The 17,351-nt window shown below is 55.1% G+C and overlaps 1 protein-coding gene across 6 annotated transcripts in view; it reads right to left on the reverse strand.

The window, feature by feature from the left end:
* SLC39A11 (solute carrier family 39 member 11) overlaps positions 1–17,351 on the reverse strand; it is a 282,444-nt gene that overhangs the window by 177,919 nt on the left and 87,174 nt on the right. The window lies entirely within an intron of this gene.

A 17,351-nucleotide genomic window follows, 5' to 3' on the forward strand; every position in this document is an offset into this window, starting at 1 on the left:
TGCCCGGCGGGCTCCCTGGCTCTGCCATTGCTATGCAGTCAGACTGCCACACGGTGGGTTTGCAACCCTGCAATACTTAACCACAGCGCCTAAGTGAGTTAAAGTGTATTTGCCAAACTGGCCGATAAACACATGTGGGGTTAATTGAAGGGCGCAGAGATAAATGGCTCGGTGAGCCTCACCTTTCTAGTTCTCAGGTCTCTTGCTCTCTGATGGTCAGACCAGGGTGCATCTGCCTTAGCCAGTTCCCTGCTTCAGCTGGCAAGGCTGACTTCTTTTTTTTTTTTTTAACATTTTATTAGGGACTCATACTACTCTTATCACAATCCATACATATACATACATCAATTGTATAAAGCACATCCATACATTCTTTGCCTTAACCATTTTCAAAGCATTTGCTCTCACTTAGGCCCTTTGCATCAAGTCCTCTTTTTTCCCCTCCCTCCCTGCTCCCCCTCCCTCATGAGCCCTTGATAATTTATAATTTATTATTTTGTCATATCTTGCCCTATCCGGCATCACCCTTCACCCCTTTTCTGTTGTCCGTCCCCCAAGGAGAAGGTCACAAGTAGATCCTTGTAATCGGTTCCACCTTTCCAACCCACTCACCCTCTATTCTCCCAGTATCGCCCCTCATACCCCTGGTCCTGAAGGTGTCATCCACCCTGGATTCCCTATGCCTCCAGCTCCTATCTGCACCAGTGTACAACCTCTGCCCTATCCAGACTTGCAAGGTAGAATTCGGATCATGGTAGATGGGGGGAGGAAGCATTTAGGAACTGGAGGAAAGCTGTATTCTTCATCGGTGCTACGTCGCACCCTGACTGACTCATCTCCTCTTCTAGACCCCTCTCGGAGGGGATCTCCATTGGCCGACAAATGGGCTTTGGGTCTCCACTCTGCACTTCCCCCTTCATTCACTGTGGTAAGAGTTTTTTTTTTGTTTTTGATGATGCCTTATACCTGATCCCTTTGTGTTTTGGGAGATGGAGGAGGACTTTGTCTATTGGTGTCGGACATATGGGTTAATGTTGGACTTGTGGGCTTGGGCAGCACTGGGTTGGTATGTTTTCTTGATGTGCACCTACCCTTATATAAAACTCTCTTATACATGAGTTTCTGTGGATTTGTTAGTCTACCCAGACTAACACAGCACCCCGGGAGGCTTAAAGGAAGGGGCGCGGGTAGACTCCGCAGGCAGGACTGAGCAGGGGGTGTATTTTGAAAGTCAGGGACAAGTAACCTCAAAGAGCTGTATTCTCCTTTAACAGCCAGGGCTTCTAGTCCAAACACAGGCTTCTTCGTCTCTAAGAAAATCCCAGAACTGGGTTTGGAGGTGGAGCAGGGGGAGAGGGCGAGGCTGTCATTCCTGAGTGGTGCAAATGGTGATACACACAATGACCCAGTGGTTCTGTGTGGGGCTGCTCATGGCAAGGTCAGCAGTTTGAAACTACCAGTCGCTCCTTGGGAGAAAGGGCTTTCTACTCCCGTTAGGGGTTACCGTCCCGGCAGCTCACGGGGGCAGTTCTACCCAGTCCTGTAGGGTCGCTAAGAGTTTGCCCCTGATTCGATGGCAGTGACTTTGACCAGCCAAAAGGTCAGAGGTTCACATCCACCCACAGGCACCTCAGCAGAGAGGTCTGGTGATCGTCTTCCGCAAAGCCACAGGCAGCTCTGGGAGTGCAGGTCCACTCTGAAACATGGGGGCCACCAGGTGTCGGAATCCACTGGGCTTTCTTTCCAAGGCGCCTCAAATTTATGTCCGGCTGTGTCTGAAATCCCCACGTCTCCCTGCCCACCACCAGGCCCCCGCCCCCCAAGGCTGTCTGAAACACACACACACACTACCACCACCACCACCCTCGTCTCCCTCCCCATTGTCTTGATGATGAGAAATAAGAACCCAATGATTCAGAAAATGTATGTCCTCATTTCTGTTCAGATACATGGTTGAAAGGAGCACCTGAATCCTCCCCCACCCCCTCAGCTCATTCAACTAATGCATCTCCGCTGTCCTCACCCCAGCCATCTGCGGCCTCCTCCCCTGCAGCTTAATGAGGGAGCCGCCACCTCGGTTCACCTCCCGGCTCTGCCTGCGGTGGCCTCTCAGGGCCTCGCGTCCCTCTGTGGAATCCTGGGTTGGCAGCAATTTGGCCATCCTATCCTTTGGGAAAAAGACCGGGCTTTCTGCTCCCGCCAAGAGTGACCCTCTGGGAAACCCACAGGGGCCGTTCCACCCTGCCCTCCGGGGTCACGAGGAGTGGGAGTTGGCTCAGTGGCTGTGAGTGACCCTGGGGGAGAAGCAGGCCTATGGACATAGTGATTGGCCAGTTGGGCTGCCCCCTACAAGGTTAGCAGTTTGTAGTCCAGGGTCAAAGATGAGGCCTTGTCCTCCCATGAAGGGTCAGGGCCCTGGACACCCACGGGGCAGTAGGACTCCGCCCTGCAGAGTGACTAGAAGTTGGAATCGATTTGATGGCAGTGAGTTTGGCTTGGTTTTAATTTCTATGGTGGGGGTGGGGGTCTCCTAGGGAGAAGTTCAAAGAGGCAGCCAGTCCCGTGTATCAGCGCCAAGGTTGGCATTGCCAAGAACAACTGCCATGAAGTTGACCCCAATTCACAGAAGGGTTGACCCTCTATGAGCCCTACAGGGTAGGGTAGAACTGCCTCCATGGGTTTCCCAGACTGTAACGCTCTATGGCAGCTCCACTGCCCCGGTCCTTTCTAAGGGCTGGAGAGAGCGGGCATCCTGCATGGTAGCCAGGCTCTGCAGGGCTGCTTCTCCCTGCCTATGCCCGGCAGTGCTGCACCCCAGCAGGGGCCCCCGGGGATCTTCTCAGACCCCATTGCGGGGGTCCTGACTCCCCTCCTTCCCCCTCTCCCCAAGTCTGATGAGGATAACAGAGAAATCAGCCCCTTGAAACTGAGCCCAAGGGGAGTCACCAAGCACAGGCAATGGGGCTCTCTACCTGCTGGGTGGCGGGACCCCTCCCTCACTGAGCCTGGTGGCTCCTGGGGGAGCGGGGCCGGGTGTCAGAGAAAGGGACAGCATGGAACCTCAGAGGTGTTAAGGTTTCGTAGGGAAAGGCAATGAACAGAGAGCGGATTTCTTCCCTGAACTGTTGGCAGGTGTCTGGTATGAACAGCCAGTCTCTGGTCTTTGCAAACCAGCACACCTCCCCGCATCCACCCCACCCCACCCGCAGCACGCTGACCTGGGGCAGGGGAAGTCGGACCACTTTGCCCCAGGTCTCCCTGGAGGCAGCCTGGGATGGTGTTGGTCCCCTGGGGCTCAGGCCTTCAACTGTGGAGGGTCAGCAGGATAAAGACTCCCCGATGACCGAGGGCCAAGGGATAGGTCGGGGGATTAATGAGTGGACCCTGCCAGACTTGGCAGGTGGCTTGCTGGAGCCCGGGGTGGGCTGGCCCTCCTGCCCTCCCCACTTAACACAGCCACACGAGGTGACGCTAAATAATTGATGCTGCTTTTATGACTGAGGAATTGCAACACCGTGATACCTGTAATGCAATCGTGAATTATGCTGCAGAATGCGGGGGTGGGGGCTGTTAAATGTCACCCCGATCACCAGCTAGGCTGCGTCTCACAGAACAGATGAGCTTCTCACTCACCCCGCCCACGTGGGGGACCCGGGCGGCAGCCAGCAGCCCAGAGCAAGGCTGGCCTCTAAGGCAATAGGGACGCAGAGGGAACAGACCCTCAGGCTGTGGGCACTGCCCTGCCTCGGGCTTCACGTGATCAGCCACCACTGGGGCTCGCCTACACCTTGAGAAATCATGGGTGACACTGATGAGCCCTAAAGGCCAGGGAAAGGCTTAGTCCCCACCGCTGGCTGCTGTTTCTAATGAGATGAAATTCACGTGCAGTCCAGTGGTCAGCCATTTGCCAGTGTGTCATTCCGTGGCATTGACCGCATGGTTGGTGGTGCACAGCTGCCACCTCGATCTAGTTCCCAAACACCTCCATTGTGGTCTTAGCCGTCTAATGCCTCTGGAACAGAGAAGGCCCGATCAGACGGCTTCAACCCACAGAAATGCATTCTCTCATAGCTTGGGAAGCTTGAAGGCCAGCTGCAGGGGAGGCCTTCCTCTCTGTCCACACTGGAGCAGGGTCCTTGTCTTCTTCCAACATCTGTGGACCCACCACGAGTCTTGGCGTCACCCTTCCCCCAAGTCTAAGAGGTTCTCAGCACAGGGGCCCCCGGGTCCAAGGGACATGCTCTGCTCCCAGCTCTTGTGTGTTGGTGGTAGCTGGGTCCCTCTCACCTCTGCTCACTTGTTTAATCTCTTAGGTCTCCAAAGAGATTGACCGAGGTACAGTCTAATCCTACCGATGGAATCCTGATTCATCCACATCCCATGCACACTCATCTCCTTGGCCAAGGATTTTGTCCTTCTGGGATCCACAATCAGTGCTCATGGGAGCAGCAGTCAAGAGATCAAAAGACATGTTGCATTGGGAAAATCTGCTGCACGAGACCTTTTTAATGCATTGAAGAGCAAGGATGCTACTTTGAGGACTAAGGTGCGCCTGATCCAAGCCATGGTGTTTCTCATCGCCTCTTGTGCATGTGGAAGTCGGACACGGAATAAGAAAGACGGAAGAAGAATCGACGCGTCTGGATTGAGGTGCTGGGGAAGACAACTGAAACTACCAGGGACTGCTCAAAGGACACCAGGAGCTATCTTGGAAGAAGTCCGAGTGCTCCTGAGAGGCAAGGATGGCAAGACTTCGTCTTTCATGCTTGGAACATGCCAGGAGAGACCAGTCCCTGGAGAAGGACATCGTGCTTGGTAAGGGGAGGGGAGGCAGAAAAGAGGAAGGGCCTCAAGGAGATAGATCGACCCAGTGGTCGCAGCAACGGGCTCGGGCATGGGAACAATTTTGTAAGGATGTCGCAGGACCGTGCAGTGTTTGGCTCTGTTGTGCGGGCCGTCATTATGGCTCAGAACCGATGCTCTGGCGTCTAACAGCAACACGCCTTGCACAGTCAAAACCCATGCCCTCCTCCCCGTAGCCCGTGGCAACCGCCAATCTGCTTTCTGTCTCTAAGCAGCACGGTCCATCGACCCGTGTCCATTGTTGATTTTTGGAGGTAGATGGCCGGACCGTTCTTCCTAGCCCATCTTAGTCCACAAGCACCACAGCAGCCTCTACGGACATATGGGTGGTGGCCGGGCATGGGGTGCTGTGGCCCGGGAGTGACACCCAGTTCTCCCACACTCGAGGTAAGAATGCCACCTGCGAGCCACCTGTGCTCAGGTCGATGATCAGTTATGTTCCCAGCAATTGACTCCGGGTGCTTCTGCCTGGGGACGGCCAGCTGCCCCCTTCCACCTGAAGGCTCCCTCTCCCTTGCCTGGCAACATACTCCAAGTGGAGCGGCCAGCCCACTGCCCTTGAAGGTCAGGTCTCCCCCCCCAACCCCCTCCCCCCCGGGAAGCCCGGGGCACTTCGAATACCACACCTTGTAGCTCCTTCCTCACCTTCTCCCGGACCTTCACCTGACGCTGCCCAGTGACAGAGTGCACCTGTGAGTTCCTGGTTCTATTTCAGCTGCGCGTGTGCCCACGACTCCAGTATCTTTGCAGAACAAAACCTCCTCCTATTTCTGGGGCCAACTGACTGCTCATAATCAAGCCTATTTAACCACCGAAAAACCACTTCTTTGTAAGCATGGCATCGCTCTGCAGAGATACAGCCCAACATCGGCCTGCAAAGACAGCCCCCAAGAGAGCTTCCAGACAAGTGATGCCATGCCTGTGTCTCAGTCATCCAAGAGTCTCAGAGAGAGAGAGAGAGAGAGAGAGAGAGAGAGAGAGAGAGAGAGAGAGAGAGAGAGAGAGAGAGAGAGGCAGGCCTTGGCAGAGTTTTCCAACCCATTGGCACTTTCCTCTCAATGAAAACGGTAACTTTTCCTTCAAACAGTAATACAGATCTAAAGGAATGTGAGTACCTAGCCCATAAGGAGGTACTTTTCTTCCTACTCCTCTGTGGTTACTCACACTCCCTTGAGCGAATCCTAGACCTGAGTCTAGACAACCCTGCAGCCCACTCCAAGCCCTGTCGGGCTGCCCAACCGCTCATGACGCCCCAGCTGGCCGCCTCCAGGCATCTGCTGGCACTGGTTGGACATGGCAGCCCTCTTCGGAAACGTGCCTGCCAGCCAAGTTCTCTCTTCCCAGGAAATCGCATGTGTGCCAGTGACTTATTGCTAGGTAACCAATGAGCCTATCATTTAGTGGCTTAAAACAGCCAGAGTTCTAACCGCCCATGGGGCTGCATGAGCTGCCTTCATTGGGCGCACAATGCCTGGGCTCGTGCATGGATCTTTGGTTCGCTGGTGGCTCTGATGGCGTTTGGCTGACCCAGCACGGCAGCTAGCCGGCTGAGCTCCAGGAAAAAGCTGATTGTTGGCTTCAAGTGGCCTCTCATCCCCAGCAGGCTGGAGTGAGCTCACTGGCAGGGAAACCCAGGATTTGGGGCAGGACAAGAGAGAACAGTGTCCAATGTGCAAGTGCACAAAGCAGGGCATCTCCCCTGGGGTCGGTGTCTCTCTCTCTCTCTCTCTCTCTCTCTCTCTCTCTCTCTCTCTCTCTCTCTCTCTCTCTCTCTCTTTCTCCCTCCCTCCCCCTCTCCCTCTCTTGGGGTTCTGCAGGTTGTGTATAAAAATCCATTGACTTAGATAAAACCACCAAAGAAATAAAATGGAATGATTTAACTTTGTGTGTTAATGTCAGCAACCATTGAAAAGTCAGAATAGCAACCGGCTGACTCACTGGGGCGAACCCTTTGAAAGCAGATCCCGTTCCCGTGCATCTGCGTTGCAGACTGAGTGGGCATCGAGCAGTCCTCCGGCTCTGTGGAGGGCTCACGGGCACAGTCAGGAGTCCGGGTGGCACTAGCGGGTCATGAGCAGCGGCGAAGCTAACACGAATCGCAGTCGGAGCTCACGGCGGGCTGGAAGACGACGTCCATGAGGACATGGTTGTTTGTGAGGTGCTGTGGAGTCCGTTCAACTCACGGAGAACTCCTGCACAGCAGAAGGGCCTGTTGTCCGGTTCTGTACCCGTCTCATCACTGTTTCCATGCCCGAGCCCACGGTTGCAGCCACCGTGCCCATCCATCTCGCCAAGGGTCTTCCTCTTTTGCTGACCTAAGTTTGCCAACTACGATGCCGCTCTCCGGGGACATGTCCAGAGTGTCTGAGACAAAGCCTAGCCACTCTGGCTTCTAAGGGGCACTCTGGCTGTACGTCTTTCCAAGAAGATGACTGTCAATCCATCCTGTCGATGGCCTTCCTGATCGTGGCCCTTCCTTCCCACTTGACCGAGCCTGAGGGCCTTCTCTGGGGACTGGTCTCTCCGGACAACATGCCCAAAGTCCGCGAAGAGAAGTCTGGCCACCCTCACTTCTAAGGAGCGCTCTGGATGAACCTCTTCCAAGACGGTCCCTCCCTCACTGCCATCGCATCGATGCCAACTCATGGCGGCCCTCTGGGCAGCGGTCCTCCACCTGCCTCATGCCGTGGCCCACTCATACAGTTCCTCATGTGGCGATGACCACCCCCCAATCATAAAATTAATTTCATTGCTACTTCATCATTGGCATTTTGCTACTGTGATGAATCGGGCGACCCCTGTGAAAGGTTCGTTCGACCCAGAGGTTGAGAACCGCTACTCTAGGACAAGGCAGAGCTGTCCTGTGGGTTTCCGAGACTGTCACTCTTCACAGCGGTACACAGATCTGTGCGTTTTCCTGGCAGTACCCTGTACTTCAATATTCCTCTCCAGCACCAGCACCCAAATGCCCCTACTTCCCTACGGTCTCTTCATTCACGGTCCATCGCGCAGTGCAGATGAGCCGACTGAGGATAGCGCGGCTTGGGTCAGGCGCTCCTGGGTCCTCAAGGTGACACCCTTGGCCTTCGACACTTGAAAGAGGTCCCGTGCAGCAGACTGACCCAAAGCAACGTGTCACTGGACCTCCTGACTGCTGCTTCTGTGGGCACTGATCCACGGGCAATGGTCAAGCTGAAACAAAGGAGGCCACGAAGGAGGCCATGGCGAGTCACAGCGACACCACGTCCATCAGACTGGGACTCTGCCCCACCGCGTTGTCAGTGGCTGGGGTTTTCTTCCAAAGCAGATTACCAGGCCTTTCTTCCAAGGCACCTCCAACCTGCTGGCTATCGGCCACATGTGTGCCCGGGCTGCATCACCCAGGGACTCTCTGGTAGGGTGCAGGCTTGTCAGACCCTGAGCAGTCAGCGCCAGGGCACGTGGCAAGTGGTCGTTTATGTTTAGCCAAGCATTAAATGTCACCTCGGGAAGATGGTTGCTGGTTTCGATTTTGTCGATGTAGTTGTTTTGATTTGAACTGACAGCTTTTGCGGAGTTATTATTTATTTTCCGTGTGGGGACTGTGGAAGAGCCGCAACACTACGAGGCCTATGTTTACACCTAGCTCTATAAATACGCTGGCGCTTTATTTATGCTGACACATGTGTACCTGGCGGGGCAGGTGACAAACACAAGCTTGGCTCACACAGGAAGTGGATGGCTTGTCTGTTCTTCATCACAACGAGCTGGCGCCCGGGGGATTCCCTGCCCACCCCACCCCACCCCCACCCCACCCACTGACCTTCCTCACCACAGTCACACACACGTTCCTGCTGTCACCTTACATGCAACAGGGTGAACACAGCGCTCCCGGGGAGCCTCATGAATGCTGTTCTGTGCTCCAGAAAACCAAAAACGCTTTTAAGACACCCCTACTCTGTGTCTCCCACAGGCCAGAGCACGCTGTCCCGGGCGCCAAGATGCCCCGCGGAGCTCATGCTGACCAAACCTGCAGCTGCCTGGAGGTCCCTGTTCCAGGAGATGTCCCTAAGGAAAGAACTCCATGGGAAGGGATGCCGGGAAAGGCCACACTCCAGCAGGTAAGTAGCCCCTAAATGCCTCTCAGCAGAGAGCGCCATTTTCCGGACCCCACGGTTACTGTTAGACCAGCCGTCTGGATGGTAGAGCCGCTGAAAGAGAAATAGCGCAGGGGGTGGCTTTTGGGGACAGGCATTTGCTTTCTCAGATTAGGCATTTTAGGATGCTGGGGGTTTGCATTCAGGCTGGTGGCTGGTGGAAAGGTCTGTCTCTCTCCCCACCCCCCCTGGGGGAGGGCCTTGCCCCTTGTCAGTCCCTGGAGTCCTTGGTGACAGTCACGCAGCACATGTGTGTCCTGCCACATCTCTGCTCTATGATTCTCCTGGAGCTGTTCTCCCGAATCTCAAAACAACGGCTTTTCTGCTTGCTTCCCTCAAACTGGGGTGTCTCACTGCTGCGTTTTGTTATTGTTGGTAGCCTTCTGGACTCTCTGTTGTGTATTTTTCTAAGTTTGGGGGTAAAGGAAACAAAGCTAGGATGGGGGACTGTATGGAGACAGTAACTGGGTGCAGGGTTCTTAGTGGGTCCGGCCGGGGGCGGTGGGTGGAGAGCTGATATCAAGGAGTACAGGAAGCTGGGATGTGTGGGTCACACTGATCACGGTGTGCATCTTGCGATGACTGACTACCGAATGGTACGATGTCTGGGTGATGCCCTAGTAAAATGGCTTGGATAAAAAAAATACAACAAGTTAAAAAAAAAAAAAAAGCTAAATTTAAACACACCCTACCTACCCTGGCATTATCCCACTACAACATCGATGAAAACCCGAAATGGGATGATGATCCAAGGCAGATCTCCAGCACGGCCATCTGTATACTGTTGCCATTAATTTAGGTGCCTGCAAGTTGCTTATGACTCAGAGCGGCCCTGTGTACAAGGCAATGAAACGCTGCCCGGTCCTGCACCGTCCTCACACCTTGTTACGTTGGAGCCCGTGGTGGAGCGTGCATCATCTCCCTCGAGGGGCTTCCTCGTCTTCGCCGCCTCTCTGCCCATGGCCCCAAGCACGATGTTCTTCCCCAGGACTGGGCCCTCTTGGCAATGCGTCCAAAGCAGACGAGACAGAGTCTCCCCACCCCACTTCCAAGGAGCACTCCACCGGACATGTACTTCTTCCAGGATGGCTTGGTCCTCTTGGCAGCCCAGGGCACTTTGGATATTCGTCAGCAGCACCACAATCCAAGCGCATCCATTCTCCTCCGGCTTCCTTCCTGAAGGCCCCGCTTTCACGCGCTTGTGAGGCCACTGCAGACTTTGACTCGGGGTCAGGCACCGCCCGCTCATCAAGTCATCCCCTTGCTTCTCCACGCTTTAAAGAGACCTGGGGCAGCAGATTTACCTTATAAATCCAGCTAGACCAGAAGCTGTACACTGGTACAGACACCAACTGGAAACACAGGGAATCCAGGACAGATAAACCCCTCAGGACCAGTGGTGAGAGTGGTGATACCAGGAGGGTAGAGGGAAAGTAGGGTAGAAAGGGGTAACCAATTACAAGGATTTACATATAACCTCCTCCCTGAGAGACGGACAACAGAAAAGTGGGTGCAGGGAAAAAGACATTGGACAGTGTAAGATATGACAAAATAATAATTTATAAATTATCAAGGGTTCATGAGGGAGAAGGGGTGTGGAGGGAGGGGGAAAATGAGGAGCTGATAGCAAGGGCTCAAGTAGAAAGAAAATGTTTTGAGAATGATGAGGGCAACAAATGTACAAATGTGCTTGACACGATGGATGGAGGTACGGTTGTGATAAGAGTTGTATGAGCCCCTAATAAAATGATTTTTTAAAATACAGATGGACAGGAACCAAAAACAGACCCCCCCCGCCCCCACTGCTGTGGACCCCTGAGCGGCAGATTGCATGGGCAGCACACAGAGCCAGCACTACCACATTCAGGGAGGGGACAGTCTGGCTGCTGCTCACACAGGGGTGACCGGTCCCTGGGGTGACCGGCCTCTCTGGTCCTGGAACAATCGCCGAGAGGCAGAGCTGTGGCGCTCACCCTCTTCTTAGCCCGTCCGTGACTGTCCCGGGAGACCCCACTGTTATAGCCAAAACACCCACCAAACCTCACTGCCGTGGAGTCCCTGCCGACTCCCAGTGACCCTATAGGGCATCATAGAACTGCCCCTGTGGTTTCTGGAACTATGACTCTCGACAAGGAGAGTAGAAAGCCTCATCATTCTCTCTCAGAGCAGCTGGTGGCTTTGAACTGCCGACCTTGGGGTTAGCAGCCTAATGCAAAGCCAAATGAGGAACGGTCTTAGTCTGAACACTGGGCGGCTGTGGGGAAACAGGCAGAAAAACCCAGAGGGGATGGCCACTGGAAGAGATGCCCTCCGTCTGCCCTAGGTGAGGATGAGGATGGCAGAGGGCCTGAGGACAGGGAACCTTCAGATGCCCACCAAGGGGAGGGGCCTCTGGGGAACGAGAGGAGACGCGAGAGGGCAGGAAAGACCAGAGACAAAGGCTGGGCAGAGACCATCCTCCAATCACCTCATAGGCTGGTGGGGAACAGGGCAGGCGAGAGGATGCGCCTGAGTCTTGGCATTGCCGGCAGACATGGACAGTCACGCGGACTGCCAGAACCGTGCTGGCTTAGAAGAAACCCAGCTGCCACGAGCCTTGGACACGGGACCGGTGAGACTTCAGCTCACTTCCCTTGGACGGGTCGTCAGAGAAGACCCAGGTCCGTCCAGAGAAGGACCGAGCAGCTCAGTGAAAACGAGGGGCACCGTGGATGGACATGCGCAGTGGACTCCAGCAGGCCCACTCCGTGAAGATGGCAAAGGGCGGGGCGGCATTTCATTTTCTTCTTGGTGAACGCTAAGCACCCCGGCGACTCACGCGAGGGTGGGCAGATGGAGCCCACCCAGACAGGTCACCCCTCCCCCAACAGAGCAGTTCTATGCTGCACACTGAGGTGACTGTGGGTCGAACAGACCCCACAGCAACCGACTAACCACAGGGGTCTTTGACACAGCCAGACTCAGCAGCCAGACAACTGCATGCCTGTCGATTTGTGGTCAAGAGCTCACAGGACGCGTGGCACCGGGTCAATCTGCCGCATGACACCTCTTTAAAGTGTGGGCAAGCAAGGATGTCACTGGCATCTTCGGTCCCCTCAGACGCACGGAAAGCCGGGCATCGAGTATAGCAGACCGCAGGGGAACGGATGCCGTCGAATGCCGGTGGCTGGGAAGGATGTGGAAAGCACTCCCCAAAGAACAAACAAATCTATCTTGGGGGAGGTGAGCCAGAAAGGGGCTCACGGGCAAGGATGGCCAGGCTGGTCTCGTGGACTTTGGGTGTGTTGTCAGGAGAGACCAGCCCAGAGAAGGACACGGGGCTTCCTGGGAGGAGGAGCAGTGAACGGAGGAAGCCCTGACACGAGACAGACGGACACGGTGGCTGCAACCACGGGCTCCGACGGCAGGACCATTGTGAGGACGGCGCGGGTCTGGGAGGGGTTTCTCGCTGTGGGACACGGGGATCTCTGAGTCAGAGTCGACTCACGGCACTTACCAACAACACTGACCCACCTTTGTCTGAGGTCCACTGGGCAGAGGCCTGGAAGGTCAGGACCAGGTCACTGCCAGGCCCTGGATGGTTAAGGAGGTCTTCACCACACCGTCACTCTCTCTGATCCCCAAAGCCAAAGTCTCCCATCACTCCTAGCACTGCCTGGCCCCTTCTGAGAGTCAGCAGCCACCTGTATGCAGCGACCTGCTTCCCAGGGAACGTGGCCCCTGGGCATGAAGCCTCACACTCTGTCTGCACATAGCTCTGCTGCCTCTTGATGACCTGCTACCGACCTCTGCAGCTCAGCCAGAGCCCCCTAAACGGACCCGGGACCCAAGCTTCCAGCACAGACCGGCTGGAAAACGTGAGAAGGAGACCATGGAGCTGGGGTCAGGGAGGGAGGGGAGCATCTTCTAGTGGGGGTGGAAAGCCCCGGAGCCTCTTCAGGAGAAGGCGGTAGCATGCCAGCAGCCACTTCAAAAGAAAGGCTTGGGCTTTGAGGAACGCATCTAATTGCATGGCTTTTTTAACAGGGCTTTACCTGTGGCATCTCCCAGCTTGAAGCGGAATTAATTATTGAACTAACCCGGGCTTGATGAGAACTTGGCTGTGGCCGAGAAGGCACTGACGCAGCTTGCTTCTAAAGGGCTGCTTCTGGGCTGCCTGCTGTGGGTAAGTGGGGATCCACACAGGCCCCTTTTTTCTGTCCTCTGCGCCTGTGGCCCACCGCAGACACCTAGGTGCAGCACACAGCATGCCTGCGGCGGCCCCGACACAGTCACAAGTCCACGGCTTCCTGCCCCTCAGTTGCCAGGGGTCAGGGGAGGTGGAGCCCTATGCTGACCAGAGCCGCTCCGAGGACATCCAGGGCCGCCAACGGTTGGATTCGATTGCTTGCAGTGAGGCCCCCATTTTCCCGTGGGCTGCTACCCAAGGGCTGCTGTCAGTGGCCAGAGGCCCCCTTGGGTCCTTGCCTCTTGGTCCCCTCCATTGGCAGTTCCAGGGACCCAGGTGGCCCTGTGGTCAAAAGCTCTGCTAACTGCAAGGTGGGCAGTTCAAAGCCACCATCTGCTCCTGTGGGAGAAAGGTGAAGCCGTCTGCTTCCAGAAAGATTCAGAGCCTCGGACACGCTACGGGGCGGTTCTACTTGGTCCCACACAGTTTGGATTTTGAATATTGGTAGCTCACAGGGCTGCTGGCATCTTCCAGACCAGCAGGGGGCGCACGCTTGCTTTGACGCTGGGGCTTCCGGAAGCTTCCATCCTTCCAATACCTGGTTAGGCTAGTCCGCCCCCCCCCACCCCATCCACCTCCCCCCAAAATCTCTTCTGATTAACTTGACGATAACTGCTTGATATGCTCCTTTGACCTACTGGGAATGAAGGCTTATCAAGGGCATGGGGTTACATGATGTACACTTCAGGGGCAAGGAGCATGGGGCTCATCTGTCTATTACAGCGACTACAGAGAACAGTTTTGGGAATGGCTCTTCCGCCAGTTGTACACTAGTCGCTGTGAGTCGGAACCCAGTTGGCTGCACCCATTAGGCACAACCCGATGCCAGCCACACACACACTCTTCTCTGACATTCTGCCACGCAAGATACCTAGGAGACTAAACCAGAGGTAATATCTGTGGACAAGATGCAAAGCCCCAGCCCCAGAGAACAAACCCAGCCTCTTCTGACGTATCAAGAGACGGCAGCCACGCATGCATGGGTGGTGGCCTATGGCAGAGGTCCTGCCAGGCTCGGGGCTAGAATCTGCAATGGCTACCCAGGCACAGGAAGGGCAGCCCCTACGACCAAGGATACTTTTTAGGGACCTGCGAAAATGACTTGATGTCTTTAAAACTCAGAAGGAAAAAAAATGAATCTACCAATAACTGTTTCCATCCATTCGATGAAACTCACTGCCAACCCGTCTATTCCGACACATAGCAACCCTATAGGACAAGGTCGAAGTCCCCTGTGGGTTTCCAAGGCTGTATATTTTTATGGGAGTAGAAACCCTTGTCTTTCTCCCATGGCGCTGCTGGTGGTTTCAAACTGGTTAGCAGCCCAACCCTTCTGGTTAGCAGCCCAATGCATAACCACTTTAAAGTGTTGAAAAGCAAGGATGTTACTTGAGGACCAAGGTGCGGCTGACTAAAACCATGATATCTTCAATGACCTCATACGCCTGGGAAAGTTGGAATAAGGAAGACTGAAGAAGAAGAATGGATACAGTTGAACTATGGTGCTGGATAAGAAGATGGCAAATACCATGGACTGCCAGAAGAACAAAGAAATCTGTCTTAGGAGTACCACCAACCACACTGCTCCTCAGAGGCCAAGCTGGCGAAACTTTGTCCCACATACTTTGGACATGCTGTCGGGAGAGACCAGTCCCCGGCGATGGACCTTGTGTTTGGTACAGTGAAGGGGCAGCCAAAGAGAAGAAGTCCCCCAACAAGCTGCATTGGCACCATGGACTCACATACATGAACCACTGTGAGGACGGCACAGCACCGGGCAGGGTTTTGTTCTGTTGTACACGGGGTCGCTATGAGTCGGAACCGACCCAATGCCACCTAACAGCAGCAGCGCCAATTCTGACACCCGCAAGGAGACCACCTGGGCTACAAGGCAGGGTTGCCCACGAGGGTCTCCTTCACCATCTTCAGGGGAGCATATTGCCAGGCCTGTCTTCTGCAATGCTGCTGGGTGGGTTTGAACCACCAACCTTTGGGTTTGTTGGTGTCTTGTTATCACTGCTGTTGCTGTTAGGTGCTGGGGGGCACAGGGAGCCCGTGCTTAAACAGCAGGAAACACCACCCACGTGGGATGTCCTCACAGTGTTACTGTGAGGAGAGGCAAGTGGGCCAGTGCCTACCACTGGCACCACCTGTGGACCTGACGGTATCAACAATGACTACCTAGTGTATACAAGGGCCCTGAAATGGTGTCGCAGTTACACATTGGGACTGCTAACTACAAGGTCACTAGTTCAAAACCACCAGCCAGTGCCCGGGAGAAGGATGAGGCTTTCTAGTCTCATAAAGATTTGGGGGTCTCAGAAGCCCCCAGAGGCAGTTCTATCCTGCCCCACCTATAAGGCCCCGCTCTCTATGAGTCAGAATTAACTCAATGGCAGTGAGTTTTATTTGATATATATTTATAGGTACTAATGAATCTGGCCTGGATTATATCTAGCCTTATACCAACACAGTTGGAGGGGAAAAATACCGCAAACTATCTTTAATCTTCCGGGGGGGCAGGAGGACACAAAGGCAGAGTACCTGGGGCCCATGGGGGGGTCCTAGGCACCCTGAACCGGAGGTGACCTTTCTGTGCACTGAACTCAGCTCCATGGTGACTCCTGAGGGCCTCTGAGGGCATCTCAGAAAGAGAAGCTGGCCAAGGCCTCCGGCCTCAGGGCTGAACTTGAACCAATTGAATTAAGAACACTAAGGGACAAGTCAGGATAGTTCGCAGGCCACCGGGGGACAAGGGCAATCCACTAATTAGTTTGATGGGAACAAACTAGCCTAAAGCGATAAACACAGGGTGAGTGAGGTGAATTTTGGTCCCCGGATACACCACGTAGCTTTGTTTGGATCCCTGGTGGCGTACGACCCCTGGTCCCCCTCACCCAGGTCCGGGCGCTGAGCCCATGGCAATCCCCTTCTTTTCAATCCCGTTTCCCACTTGCTCTGGCAGCCCCCTCACGGAAGACGTGAACGCGCCGGTCACTCGGCGTTCCTGTGCGCCTGTGGGCCTCCTACACAGGTGGACCGAAACAGCAACAGGCGCTGGGGGGAGCAGGCAGGGGTGAAGCCGGGATGAAGCAGAGCCTTTAAAAAGCAACCCACCAACCAGGTACTGCGGACTCCACTGCGACTCGTGGAAATGCCGCATGCGTCGGGGAAGAGACTGAGCTCAGGGGCCGCCAGTCGCTGTCTTCTTTTTTTGGAAGCAGATCTCCAGGCCTTTCTGCCACGGTACCTGGGGGTGGTGACTCACACCACCGACCTCTCCACTATTGGCCTGTTACCTGAACCACCTGCCATTCTCACGCTGAGCTTCCTGGTCGGAACACCACGCCCTGTGAGCAGGGAAGCACCCAGCTCTTGCGGAACAGAGTCCCAGACCCCAGGGTGGCGGGGGTGGGGGCCGGAGCTGAAAAACAGTAGCACCCGCACTGCCAGCCCAGACTCTCTCAGACACAGGTGTTTCTCCCTGGGATTGTCTGCGTGAAAGACAGGGAGGTTTTGAAGCTAAAAGTGGCGTCGGGACACAAAAAAATAACAAACAAAAAGCTCCATACCCTCGAGTCGATTCCGACTCCCGGTGACCCCCCAGAACAGGGTAGGACTGCCCCTGTGGGTTTCTGAGGCTGCAGCCCTTGTGGGGAGGGGCCCTGGTGGTGTGCTGGTTACACACTGGACAGTTAACCTCCAGGTCAGCAGTTGAAAACCACCATCGAGTTGGCCCCGGCCCATCGCCGCCTGTGCACAACCAAGCGAAACCCCGCCAGTCCTGCGCCTCCCCCGCCCCCGCCCCCCACCACACACAAGGGTTCCTCTGCCTGAGCCACTGGGTCAGCCCCTCTCATGGAAGGCCTGGCTCCCATGCACCGCCCGTCCACTTTACCAAACACGGTGTCCTTCCCCACAGACTCGCCTCTCCTGACCACATGTCCAAGGCAGGTAAAGCAAAGTCTTTCCCTCTGTCCTTACTACTTCCAGGGTACTACTTCCAGGGCAGATCCGCTTAGTCATGCACGGTTCTTTTCCATGTTCTTCTCCAGCGCCATGGTGCAAATGCATCGATTCTCCTACGGTCTTTCTCGGCCGAGGTCCACCTTTCGCATTCATAT

Source organism: Tenrec ecaudatus, chromosome 10 (assembly GCF_050624435.1).
Source record: "Tenrec ecaudatus isolate mTenEca1 chromosome 10, mTenEca1.hap1, whole genome shotgun sequence".
Classification (NCBI taxonomy): domain Eukaryota; kingdom Metazoa; phylum Chordata; class Mammalia; order Afrosoricida; family Tenrecidae; genus Tenrec; species Tenrec ecaudatus.